At 38.2% G+C, this 13739-nt stretch overlaps 1 protein-coding gene across 1 annotated transcript in view; it reads right to left on the bottom strand.

Moving 5' to 3' along the window:
• Window positions 1-6259, bottom strand: part of st18 (ST18 C2H2C-type zinc finger transcription factor) — a 132670-nt gene extending 126411 nt beyond the window's left edge. The window contains exon 1 of the mRNA XM_073941004.1: window positions 5941-6259. The gene's annotated coding sequence lies outside the window, so the exon portion shown is untranslated. The remainder of the gene's footprint in view (window positions 1-5940) is intronic.
• Window positions 6260-13739: the final 7480 nt, after the last annotated feature.

Below are 13739 nucleotides of genomic sequence, written 5' to 3'. Positions count from 1 at the left end.
TCTGATGGCTACTTCACTGTAAAAAATCTAGCTTACAAATAGTCAACTCAGTTTAAAATTTTAAGTTAGGTCGACATATTTTTGAGCTTTTGTTGAATTTATTCATGAAAACAATTTAACCGCATGTTTGGAACTGTTTGTTTATTAACTCAGAAGAGGAGACTTTAAATTTTGATTTCTTCACTTGATCATCACTGTAAAAAATAAAAAGTTGAGTTGACTTAAAATTCTAAAGCAACTGGCTGCAAATAAATTTTGAGTTTATTAAGCTTCGGTGGTTAAAGTTCAGCCAAATTATTCAGTAAAGTATACTTGACTTTTACCAGCCTTTTCAGTCAACTTAAAAAAATGTTTTGGCACAACTTCAACCACTGAAGCTTAACAAACTCAAAATTTCTTTGCAGCTGGTTGCTTTAAAATTTTAAGTCAACTCAACTTTGTATTTTTCACAGTGTTCCAGCAGGATAACGCGACATGTCATACAGCGTGAATCATCTCAGACTGGTTTCTTGAACATGACAATGAGTTCACTGTACTCAAATGGCCTCCACAGTCACCAGACCTCAATCCAATACAGCACCTCTTGGGATGTGGTGGAACGGAAGATTCACATCATGAACGAGCAAATCTGCAACAACTGCGTTATGCTATCATGTCAATATGGACCAAAATCTCTGTGGAATATTTCCAGTACCTTGTTGAATCTATGCCACGAAGGATTAAGGCAACAATGCAAAAGGAAGCCCAACCAGTTACGAGTAAGGTATAGCTAATAAAGTACAGTATATATAAGTCATGGCACTTAACCACTAGGCTATTAGTGCCAATGACATTTTAGACTCTTAATCAGAGCATGGTCTTAATCATATTGAAATCTGAGTATTTGTGTCCATTTAAACATACTCATTGTTCAGGCATTCCAAAACCGCAGCACAACCAACCACTGGCATTACTTTTGATTTATCTGTTCAGCCAATGGCAGTTTGTGTGTGTATGCATGTATATTTACAAAAACTAACAGCTAATGGTTCTCTTGCTGAACCGCAAGCTCTAATTTCCACGACAAAGTTTAAACTTGGGCAAAAAAAAAAAGTCCCCCATGTGAGGTCCAGTTTATTAAATTCTCAGGAATTATCTGTTCCTGACAGAACAAGGCTTGTCTGGTCTCAGTTCACTTTTTTGCCATCCATTCCTGGATTTAGCCAGGCAACTCTCCTGAAAGCACAGAACAATTGGTAATGCAGGGTGATGGCAATGACTGGAGCATTGTCTCAGGGGACAGCCAGTTTCAATAGGCTCGGAAAGGCAATCCAAAAGGTGCAGATGACAATGGCTTTGTTGCTATTTATGCAGAGCAGATAGCCGGGCATTGAATCAGGCCTCCCCAGAGCCACCAGAAAGACCTCTGAGAAACGTACAAACCAGGTGATAGGAGGGACATATGCTGTGGTGGATCCAGATACTCCAGAACCAAAGCCAAGGCAAAGAAAGTTTCACTATCAAGTGCAACATTAACAGTGGTTAGGACTTCCTCCTTTATTATTTCTATTCCATTAGTATTTTCCAAAACAGAAATGAAGGTAAACTTTAAATACATTGTGCTGTATGTAAAGTACAATTCAGAAAGCCTTCTTATTAGTGACACCGGTGGCCATTAAGTGAAATGCAGCCAGCAAATTATCAGTCGCATTCAGCATCCAAGGGACTGAATGAGATGCGATGCACTGAACAGCGTTTACATGTATTCCTATAGTGCAAACTGTGTCAAATCAGGTTTGTAAAGAAAACAAGTATCAGAAAATCCGTTTTAAAGTTTGAACAGTGGGAAAGTTTTAAATGGAGTATCCTTTTTGAAAATGAAAGGCACAGTATGTTATTTTCACCACTACAGGGCACGTATTCGGGTGTGGTTTGATGATGACGTTACTGTGTGTGAATCATGGGAGTTCATTAGGTCCTACAGGTCTCCTGCAGAAATCGTGATGATGGATGAAGTATTTATCTATCATGGCTTTAAGTATTTAACACTTATTATCGAGGGAGTATGAAGCAAGACTGAAAGCTGCCAAAGCAAAAGCAGAACACTGAAGCAATTGCTTATAAGAGACTAGCGTGGGACAAAAGCAGCAGAGCTTTTATTATGCCACAGTCAATTGCTTCCCATTCTTTAGCTTGCAATCGTAAAAGAAACAGCGCTGTTTATCAAAATAAATACATTTTGAAAATGAAAACTCACTAGTTAAAATCGCATATTTGAGCATTCTTCAAAACATTTGTGACAGACAAATGTTATATAATTAAGTCAGAAATTCTACAACAGTTCTAGTGGTTTTCCAATTCATTCATTTATTTTCTTTTCGGCTTAGTCCCTTTATTAATCTAGAGTTGCCACAGCAGAATGAACCACCAACTTATCCAGCACATGTTTTACACAACATGGGAAACACCCACTCACACTCTCATTCACACTCATACACTATGTACAATTTAAGGGGGGAACCGGAGCACCCGGAGGAAACCCATGCCAACACAGGGAGAACATGCAAACTCGACACAAAAATGCCAAGTGACCCAGCCGGGGCTCAAACCAGCCACCTTTTTGCCGCTGCACCACCATGACACCCCTGGTTTTCCAATATTTTAATGAAAAATAATCATAAACATTGTGTCTTCATCTATTTATAAGCTTGATTGATATACTGTAAAACCTACTCGCACTTTAACTATTGCTGATTTTGACTAATATAATCATGCAGACCTTTTTGAAACAATACTTATTTTGAAAAGCGCTAAACAAATACACCTGAATTAATTTGAAGTTCACAGGCACATTAATTTCTACAAAATCAATCAATCTATCTATCTATCTATCTATCTATCTATCTATCTATCTATCTATCTATCTATCTATCTATCTATCTATCTATCTATCTATCTATCTATCTATCTATCTATCTATCTATCTATCTATCTATCTATCTATACAGCATTGTGACACCAGTGGAGTCATTCAGGTTCCTGGGCACCACCATCTCTCATGACCTGAAGTGGGATATTCATGTTGACTCAAAAAAAAAAAAGAAAAAAAAAAAAGCTGTCAAAATTGTCAAAAAACCTCAACAAAGGCTGTACTTTCTTTGTCAGCTGAGGAAGTTCAACCTTCCAAAGAGGCTGCTGAAACACTTCTACACCTCCATCTTTAAATCAGTCATCTGCACGTTAATAACTGTCCGGTTTAGCTCAGCTACCAAATCTGACCTCCGAAGACTACGTAGAATAGTTCGGACGGCTGAGTGAATCATTGGTACAACCCTCCCTACTCTCCAAGAACTGTACTCATCCAGGGCAAAATCACTCTGGACCCCTCACACCCAGCACACTGCCTCTTTGAACTTTTACCTTCTGGTCGACGCTACAGAGCACTGCGCCAGGCAATCCATCTCATGAACACTTGATGATAGTAATTGTGGAACAAACATCACAACTTGCTATAAACTCTTTATACACATATGCACTTATTTAACAACACAAATACATGCAAATTTGCACAACAGCTTCACATATAAATGTATCTATCTATCTATCTATCTATCTATCTATCTATCTATCTATCTATCTATCTATCTATCTATCTATCTATCTATCTATCTTTGCTAGTAATAGCTTAATGCTTTTAATATGTCTTGCATAATCTGCTTAACTTCTTATTCATTTGCATGATTTGCAAATATTCTTTCATTTACATATGTTTATATAACTGAAAGCAAAAGGAATTGCAAAATCAACAATTACAACTTGGTATTGTTTGTTAAAAAGGAAGCTTTATCCTGTAATTTTCATAACTGTGTGCTTTAATTCTTCAATTTAGACTTGAGAGAAACTCAACTAAAGATCCAAGCTTTATTCCTGATTAAAACTTAATGTTTCCAAAAAAAATAAACCATTTGTTTTGTTTTGGTTTTTACCACGGGCTCCTAACCAGTAAAATACTATTCATGCATCATAATGACACCCATTTTTTTGCCAGTTGTATTAGCAAGGTGCATTCACTGATCGGTACACGCACTCTCATTGTTAGCTTTAGCAAATGCTAAACTATTTGACACTTGCCAATTGGCGTTTGAACCGGCATTAACGTGACACTAGCCGACGTTAATACAATACAACTCAGATGAAGGCAAAGTGGTAAACAGCAGTGTTGGCTGAATAAATGTTTCCTCATAAACAGCTCTAAAATATATCATCAACAGCAAGCACACTCTTATATTCATAACATCCATATTCATCCATTTGGGAATGATACATTCGCTTGATCCTCTGTTGTCGGTCTTAACGCTGGCAAAAGTGCTCTATAATTATTGCTCTCGGCACCAGGCTGAGACAAATAAAAGTTACATCGCAGCTGCATTAACATGTGAATGCGGCTTACAGAAGCGCGCGCGGTAAACTGCTCCACCTGGCTCGCGACAAACGTCCTTGTCACAAAGTCCACCCACCGCACTGGCTTCCGCTGAAAGGCCTCCTGGGGGACTTCAGTGACCATTCACTATGTTTTCTCTTTTCCCAAGCACCTGTGACTGTTTTTGTGCTTTCCCATTTTTTTCCGGCTTTGTCTCTCCCTCTCTCTGTCGTTTTTTTTTTTTTTTTTGGCAGGGCCCTATCATTAGGGAAACACTTTCTCTCAAAAGGAATTCTCGCCACTAACAATGCTGTTTGTGTGTTTACCAGCCTCCGAACGCATCCAAAAAACATGTCACGGTCAAAAACGGCCACAGACGCAGAGGAAGCGCGGGAAAAAGGTGGGTTATGATGGTCACTTTCTTGGGCAGGTGCAGTTGGAAAGACTTTCCCTCCTCTGCTGCTTCCGAAGGCTCATCCGGCTTCTCCATGGTCCTGGACCTTGGAGAGCCGCTTTGCCATTTTCCAAAGGAGTTTGGCACAATGGCTTTGTCCCCTCTTTTCATTGTGTTTCTGTAAAACACATTTGCAGCATGACTCTCCAGGTTTATCCCTCTTGTGAGCCATCTACCCCTTTTCTCTTTCTGCTTCCACTAAACCTACGCTCATCTCGCCAACCTAGAGCAACGGAGTATTACGCGATTGTGCGTGCGCAGTTTTCTTCTTATCATAGAGTGCTTTAGCACTCACGCCATCTCGATTGACTCTCGGCTAACTGCTAGCTGAATGCAGCCCGCCCGAATTTGGCCGCAAACGGAAAAATGAGGACGAAGGAGGAGGAGGGGTGGGGGAACGGGAAAAATAAATATGCAGATTAAAAAGTAAACATTCTCCAAGAGAGGGAAAAACAACCACATTTTCATATTTAATCCAACTTAGCAGAAACAAAAATAACACATTATGCCCTAATTGGGTGCCGTGTAGTCCACAAATACTATTACAAGGCCGATCAGGATTAGCTCTGCTACATACCTAGTTATCTATTTCCGAGTGCCAAGACTGCAAGCAGTGGGCAACTAAATTTCAAAAGCTGGCAAATCCAGTTGTCTCCTAAATACAGAAAGTACTTAAATCCGCAGCTAACACAAGAGAAAGAGGGATAAAGGGTACTCTGCATATCACCAAAAAGCTTGTGCACTTTGCAGAATCACTGGCTAGGTTAAACAAATATGCTAAGCAGACATCAAAACAATCCTTTGATCTGCAGCCTAGTTTCCGGAGCAGTGCTTGGGCTCCTGTTGTAAATAAACTTGTGTAAATCTGTACCGTTTGCCTTCAGGTAATTCTTACCAAAGTGCCAGACAAAAAAAAAAATAATAATAATAATAAATGCGCACACTTCAGCTTTAGTCGGAGAGATCAGATAAAAGGCGTATCAATTATTCAGCCGTTCGTTGAGTGAGCGTTTGGAGCTCGTACTACACGTGGCTAATGATCAAATTATTAGCGTCTGCAAGGAGAAAAACACGGCGGCTTACGTACCTCCGGCAGCCCGGGCAGGTCCGGCGGCAGTGAACTGCATTGTCGTGCGTCATACAAAAGAGGCTTGAGGAATCTGGGAAGCTATGTAACTTGCTGACTAACTTTGTCCTCTGTTTTGATGGAGAACACAATGGAAAATGCTGTCCATTCAAATCGGGCAGGGGAACAGAGGGGGCCGTGTGCCTGACTACCATCAGTTCCCTGATAACAGCTCTGTGGGCATAGCCGCACTGGCACCGGGCGACACCACACCACTCACACCCAACAGAACAACTTTTGTGCCGTTGTCAACCTCCAGGAGTTTGTCTTCTTCTGCAACTATTTTTTTTTCCCCCTCAGTGGCTGCAAACTTGTACAGTTGTGCTTTTGATTCGGACAGCTGCCATTCCTCAGCTTCTGCTTCCGCTTGAGTATAACAGGCCTGTTGTTTGTTGAAGGAGTCAAGTTTACTGGTTTAAATGTAGTCCTTTTAAAAAACTCACATTGAAAATGTAGTAATGTGCTAATGTTTTGAAGATCAACATTCACTTGAAGCATCTTCATTATACACCAAAGTTCCCTTTAAGTGAAGCTTTATAAACTAATTTCGAGGGGAGCATGTGATATGATTGAGCACGACTGGTCGCTTATCTGTAATCAGTAATAATCCTATCAGAGTGAGCCAAGCTTACAATAAATGGATCGTTTTCTTAATTTTTGAAGAACCCCCCCCCCCCCTCCCCCCAAAAATTTTAATGAAAAATAATCATATACATTGCTCCTTTATCTATTTATAAGCTTGGTTGATATACTGTAAAACCTACTCACACTTTAAGCGCTAAACAAATACACCTGAATTAATTTGAAGTTCACAGGCACATTAATTTCTACAAAATCAATCAATCAATCAATCAATCAATCAATCAATCAATCAATCAATCTATCTATCTATCTATCTATCTATCTATCTATCTATCTATCTATCTATCTATCTATCTATCGTTCTATCTATCGTTCTATCTATCGTTCTATCCAGCATTGTGGCACCAGTGGTGTTCACCCCATCTCCTCCTTTTCCTTCCTTCTCGAGACCTCACTGATCTCGGATTCCCTTATATGCTTGCTAACTGGGTGGGAGCCTTGGGCTCAAGTGTCTCCGAGCTTAGGGTTCTTTCCCGGGACAGCATGCCAAACCTGCTATAAATGCTAAGCATATCTACATGGGAACTCTTGAAATATTAAATACAAACAATGCACACTCATTGCATTGTGCATATAAATTTCTAAGGAATAAAATGTCCTGTCTAGACACTCAGTTTAACCCTTAAGAGTTAATAATAAGAGATCTCTTTTACAGACTTCATAACTTTGTTTTCCTGTTCTGTTCCCTTGATCCCACTTCTTGTTTGTTACCATAGTTACTCATAAGGTTTTTATGAGTAGTCACACCTGTCCCTTGTTTTAGTATAATCAGTTCAGGTAGAAGTACATCATTATTGTGTAAACAATCAAATTGTATAAAGTTTTTATATTTATTTAAAATTTAAGCTTCCATATGTTGATTTCAGTTGGTTTTCCTGGTTTTTATTTACTGTTTCTTTTTCATTAGATCACTGATTCATCACACCTGCATTCAATCTAGCATTCTTTTAGTATGCTTCATAGTGCTAAGCTGTGGTCACACTAGAGTTTGAGCATGCAATATTCTGTCATGTTGCTCTGCGAAAAGAGGCAGGATAAAAAATGATTAGACATTGATAAAGCAAGCAATTGCTTAATATTAATAATTTATGTACATAATAATCTTGTTTTGATCTTCGTTTGTCTCATGCAATCACGTAATGATGCTGGTTCCTTGGAAAAACTCACGTTTTTAGGACTGTTTTTAATTTGTGATATCATTTTTAATCTCACTTAGTTTTTTTATTGTATTCTTTATTTTTTTTATTGTGCTTTGTTGCTTTGTACTGTTTTGTAAGCGCTTTGAGATCTGAGAAAAGCACATTATAAATACAATTTATAATTATTATTATCATTATTTCGCAGGTTAGCATTCACCAAGCTTGAATTTTGGAACACAGTAACATGCGTTACTTGTCACATGAGCTTGCATTTCCAGTTGACCACATTCGCAAGTGTATGAATGGAAGTCTATGGGGCAAAACGTGCAGAGGGATCGCAGCTTTAAACATGACTCACAATATGTAATTTGGAGTACGATTTGGTCGTCTGAGAAAATTAACAAAATCTAAATTAAAATCTATAATGCTTGGCTAAATCTGTGTTTTTTGATTGTTGGTTTATCATGTTCACAAACAGCCAATTAATGGCCATAGTGATCAGATTTTCAGTTAGAAGATTTGAGATACTTTTCTGCAGTATAATGACATCAAATCAAGGACCGATGGGAGCATCTCACCTCATGATGCAATCAGCGCAACAATTTAAACCAAAACATGGAAATGTCGAAACAGGGTTTTGTGCAGAGGCGGACTGGCCATAGGGAGCACCGGGGAGCTCTTGGTGGCCTGACGGGCAATCTGGCCTGCCACCATGACTTTGGCCTGTCGCGCACCACCACAATCCAACCCCCATATTCAACCCCCTCTTCTCTTCCTGATCTTCACCCCAATATTTTAATGTAATAATATTTGCTGTTGCGTACCGTTTCAGAATACGGGTTACTGAAACTACAATCGTATAGAATTATTAAAATAGTGTTTTAAATTGTTTTTACTGTCCCGTTTTTCCCAGCATACGCTCATTCTAAAATCATAGCCCTATATACATTTCTGGAGATCGTGAAATATGTAGCCGGAAGTACGTATGGCTGAATTTAGTCTTTAAAACGAATGCTACTGACCAGTTTGACGCCATTCCTTTTCATGCTTACCAGCTGACCGCTTACCTCCGTATGGATAACTTTCCTGCTGTAATCAGTTTTTCCAGTGGCTCGCCATGTACGTCGATAGACTTGAGAGGCAGAGCGGAGTTGACCATGACAAGGCGATTCGAGTGCAGTGAAGAACGGTTCCTGAAATCAAGCAAGAAAAAAACAGAAGACAAAAAATAAAGTAAACAAGTAAATAACAGGGTCGGAATGTGGTAAAATCTGAAAATGTGGTAAAAATCAGGCAAGGACTTTTCTTCTGTATTGCTTAAAAACTGTCGGTTGGGTTTAGGGAAGGAGGAGGGTGAGTCAGTCGATCCATCAGTCAGTCAACAGCGGCCTCTGGTGGATTTGAGAGAGCAAAAACTGCAAAAAAAAAATGTAACGTAGCTCCTGGGACGTATTTGGCACTCTCCAGAAATGTATAGAGGGGTAAGTTTTCAGAATGAGCCTGGGTGGATTTCTCCTGTGACTGTGTGGTTTGTTTCTGGAGGCTACTTTCTTAGTTTTTCTAGATCAAGTAATATGCACTTAGATCTTTCTCCTGTTTCAGCTTTTGAATAGTTTTGTGTAGCATTATTTAAATATTAACTCTTACTTTTTTAAATTCGTAAAAATTCTTTTTTTACGTCTCAGGGCTCCAGTATCTCAGGGCTTTCCGTATTGTCTCAGGGCTTCATAGCCATATACTTGTCAACTGTGCTAATACACAGTCCTTAAAAGTTGTTATTACCTATTCAAAATCAAACTTTCACACCAAAAGTCAGAGTATAAAATAAAAATAAGCTGAATCCAGGTCATAGCATGTAAATATATTTCCCCCCGAGCTTAAATCCCACAGCATCCCCTATGCAAATGCGCCATGACACACCACACAGGCAAAAGACAAAATAACAACAGGATAAAGTCATACTAATAGAAGATAGGGGAGAAGGCCGACAGGAATGCATTTGTTAATTTCTGCTGTTGTATAAATGTAGGAGATGAGAGCGCTGGTCTGGGCGCTGTGCATATGTATCGCTGGGCTAAATTGTGAAATGACAGATAGAGATTCTGGGTGCGATAGTGTGGAATGACTAACTAATAAGAAGGATGCGTCGGTCTGTTATCGGAGAGAGGCATTAGCACTCTGGCTGTCAATCATATCGCGGGATGCGGGGGCTGGGTTCGGGTGGGCCGGTCTGGGGTGGGGGGGGTGTCTAAACAATTATCATTTGCACAAAGACCAGAATTGTCAAGATCACACTCGTTTTGACACTCTCAAACAAGCTGACTGATATGAAGACGTTTATATTTTCTGCAATAGGAAAATATGAGGGCTTACCTTATAAGTGGTTGCCAGGCCATGTCTAGGTGATCGATTTATCTAGATATCCTATATAGATGTCTGTATTATATTCTGGAAGTCATATTGTTTTTGAAAAATAATACATTTTGCTTGTTTTGATACTCTCAAACACACTGACTGATAAGTCATTTATATATTCTGAAATAAGAAAATTTGAGAGCTTACCTTAACAGTACCTGCCAGGTCATATCCTATCTAGATGTCTATATTATATTCTGGAAGTCATACACTCCTCATGGGGTTTTTACAACGTTTCATGATCCAGCTAGAGAAAATTAATAAGTTTTTGAAACAGAACACATTTTGCTAGTCTTGACATTCTCAAACATGATAAGAAGGCGTTTATATTTTACGAAATAAAAAAAAATTGAGGGCTTACCTTATAAGTGGTTTCCAGGTCATGTCTAGGTGATCAATTTATCTAGATATCCTATCTAGATGTCTATATTATATTCTGGAAATCATGCGCTCCTCGTGTTATTGTATGCCTTTAAAAAACAATAAATTTTGCTGTTATTGACGCTATCAAACAAGCTGACTAATACTAAGACTTATGAGGACTAAAAATATGAGGACTTGCCTTAACAGTGGCTGCTAGGTCATTTCTAGATGGTCGATTTATCTAGATATTCTATCTAGAGATCTGTTATATCAAAGTCGCTCTAAGGCAAGTCATTTTACGTGGCGGCCATCTTTGAAACACCTCTCGGGCAGTATTCTGGATCATTTTGTCTAAATGGGAAAACAATAAATTCTCCAAAACTGTTATCCAAGCTGGTGATTACATTACATATTTGGAATCACCAATCAAATAAAAAATGATTGTCTCATAAGTTTTGTTGTTAAATGTTCGGATTAGGGCTGGGCGGTATATCGAGTTCTAGAGATATATCGATATGATTCCCTCACACGATGCAGGATTATCCAATATCCTTCATATCGATATGGTTTGAGGCAGGGCCGGAGTGAGACTCCTTTTCAGCCCTGGTGTTTCAAGCCCACCTCAGTTCATGACTGACTATATTAAAATAAGGTCATTTCCAATTCAGCTTCTAATGACGCTATCACGGTTTTTTTTTTCAACAAAACAGCTGCTTTAAAACTTCAAATGTTCAACAACCCTAACAGCATTATATGTCTTAACAATAAAAATGAAAAAAATAATAACAATATTTATTTAGGTGAGCTTCGAACACAGGTCGGCGGCGTCGTAATGACACGTGCTGACCACCGGACCACATACGGCGCTGATATGCGTAGAATAAAACATAAATATTGCACTGTTATCTGCAAGACTCTTTTAACCACTTTATTAATTTATTAATGTAGTGAATCATCTGATTTTTATTGAGCAGGTGTAATATTCATTAATTTTAATTATTCAAATTCCTATATTCACTAAGGTGCTGCTTTTTGGGGTCAAATGATAGTTACATCATCATTAAGCTGCAGGCTGCATTTTGCTCATGGGGCTGCGAGAAAATAAATAAAAAGAGCGAGCTGCAGCAAAAAAAAATTATTAAAAAAAAGAGTGAGGCTATGGTCAAATAAATAAATAAATTAATACATAAATGAAAAAAGTTTGACTGCTGAGAGTGCAAGCAGCTAGGGACACCGGCCCTCGCGGCCAAAAAATGGACTGGCCCACCGGGAAGTCTCCCTGTCCTCCCGATTAGCCAAACCGGGCCTGGTTTGAGGCCACACATGCGCATTCTTTTTTTGCAGCTGTTTATTTGTAAACAGGCAAGGAAACCCCTGTGTTTGAATTATATTTTGCTCAAAAATGTTTAATAAAGTTTTAATAAAGACTTTAACTTTCAAGTAACCATTTATGGGAAAATACCGGATATATATCGTATACCGTCATTCCTCCTAAAAATACCAGGACATGATATTTTGTCCTTATCGCCTAGCCCTAGTTCGGATCAAACAAAATCAGCATATTTTCAGGTTGCCCGAACTAGGGCGCATGCACACTACAAAGGTTCTACACATTATTATCCTCCGCATAATCATCAGATCTTGCTGTTCTTCTGAAGTAACTCACAACTTGGTCTTGATGGTGAGTCCTTGGTGGGACTCTTTGTTTACAAGTTTGTTTGTTGCTGCCATGTGATGTGCGGTTCACAGAATGGACTGTACCTCACGTTCGTTTCATACAGATAACAAAACCAGAATACTTTTGTTTTCAAGTGTAGTGGGTCAATTTAAAAGTTGAGAGTTCAAGCTTTATGTGGACATTTTTCTTATTATTTTGCTCGTTTTGACTCTCTCAAACATAATAAGAAGACGTTTACTTTCGCTGAAATAGAAAAGTATGAGGGCTTACCTTAAAAGTGATTGGCAGGTGATTTCTAGGAGATCAATTTATCAGGATAATATCCTATCTAGATGTCTATATTATATTCTTTAAATCATTCACTCCTATTGTTTTTTATGATTTTTAAAAATAATTCCTTTTGCTGGTTTTGACACTTTCAAACATAAGACGTTTATATGTTCTGAAATAGGAAAATAAGAGGGCTTTCCTTAAAAGTGGATGCCAGGTCATTTCTCTGTGATCGATTTATCTAGATATCCTATCTAGATGTCTATATTATATTCTGGAAGTCATACACTCCTCTTGTTTCCTATGTTTTTAAAAAAATAATAATAAATTTAGCTTGTTTTGACACTCTCAAACAAGCTGACTGATAAGACATTTATATTTTCTGAAATTGGAAAATAGTAGGGCTTACCTTAAAAGTGGTTGCCAGGTCATTTCTCTGTGATCGATTTATCTAGATATCCTATCTAGATATCTACATTCACATCTGGATTCTAGTCAGACACTATTTGTTGGTTTTTTCCATCGTTTCATCATCCACCTGAAGAAAAATCCTGTTTTACAAAAATAATACATTTAGTTTGTTTTGACACTTTCCAACACCTATTTAGATATCCTATCTAGATGTTTATATTATTTTCTCAAAGTCATACACTCCTCATGTTTTTTGTATTTTAAAAAAATTAAACAAAAATTTTTTTGACTCTCTCAAACAAGCTGACTGATATGAAGACTGATATGAATCGGGTTTACATCAGAACTCAACGTCAGCCCAACGTCAATGTCCAACGTCCAACCTAAAACAAACCAAATATCAACGTCTAATAATGTTACAGCTTGACGTTGTGTCAACACTACCACTATGACATCTATTGGACGTTGAATTTTGGTTGCCATAACTCATGAATAAATGTCAGTGTTTGACATATGATGTTGGTTTAAGATGTTGGCTCGACATTGGATTTTGGTCACTTTCCTAACAACCTAAAATCAACCAAATATCAACCTCATTTGATGTCATTATTGGGCATCAAAATAATATTGTCCTTAGACGCTGGCTAGACATTGAATTTTGGTCACCTGACATCACAACCTTAATCTAACCTAATATTAACGTCTTATGACATTGTGTGTCTGCTGGGCAATAACTACATGCACTACAGAATGTTATGTTTACACACACATACACAAATTACATGTAAATGCATCAACTTTTTTAGCATAATACACAGTACTCACGAGTACTCTTAAAAGGG

Source organism: Danio rerio, chromosome 24 (assembly GCF_049306965.1).
Source record: "Danio rerio strain Tuebingen ecotype United States chromosome 24, GRCz12tu, whole genome shotgun sequence".
Taxonomy (NCBI): Eukaryota; Metazoa; Chordata; class Actinopteri; order Cypriniformes; family Danionidae; genus Danio; species Danio rerio.
The sequence above is the reverse complement of the archived record's forward strand: the minus strand, read 5'-3'. Positions and strand labels throughout refer to the sequence as shown.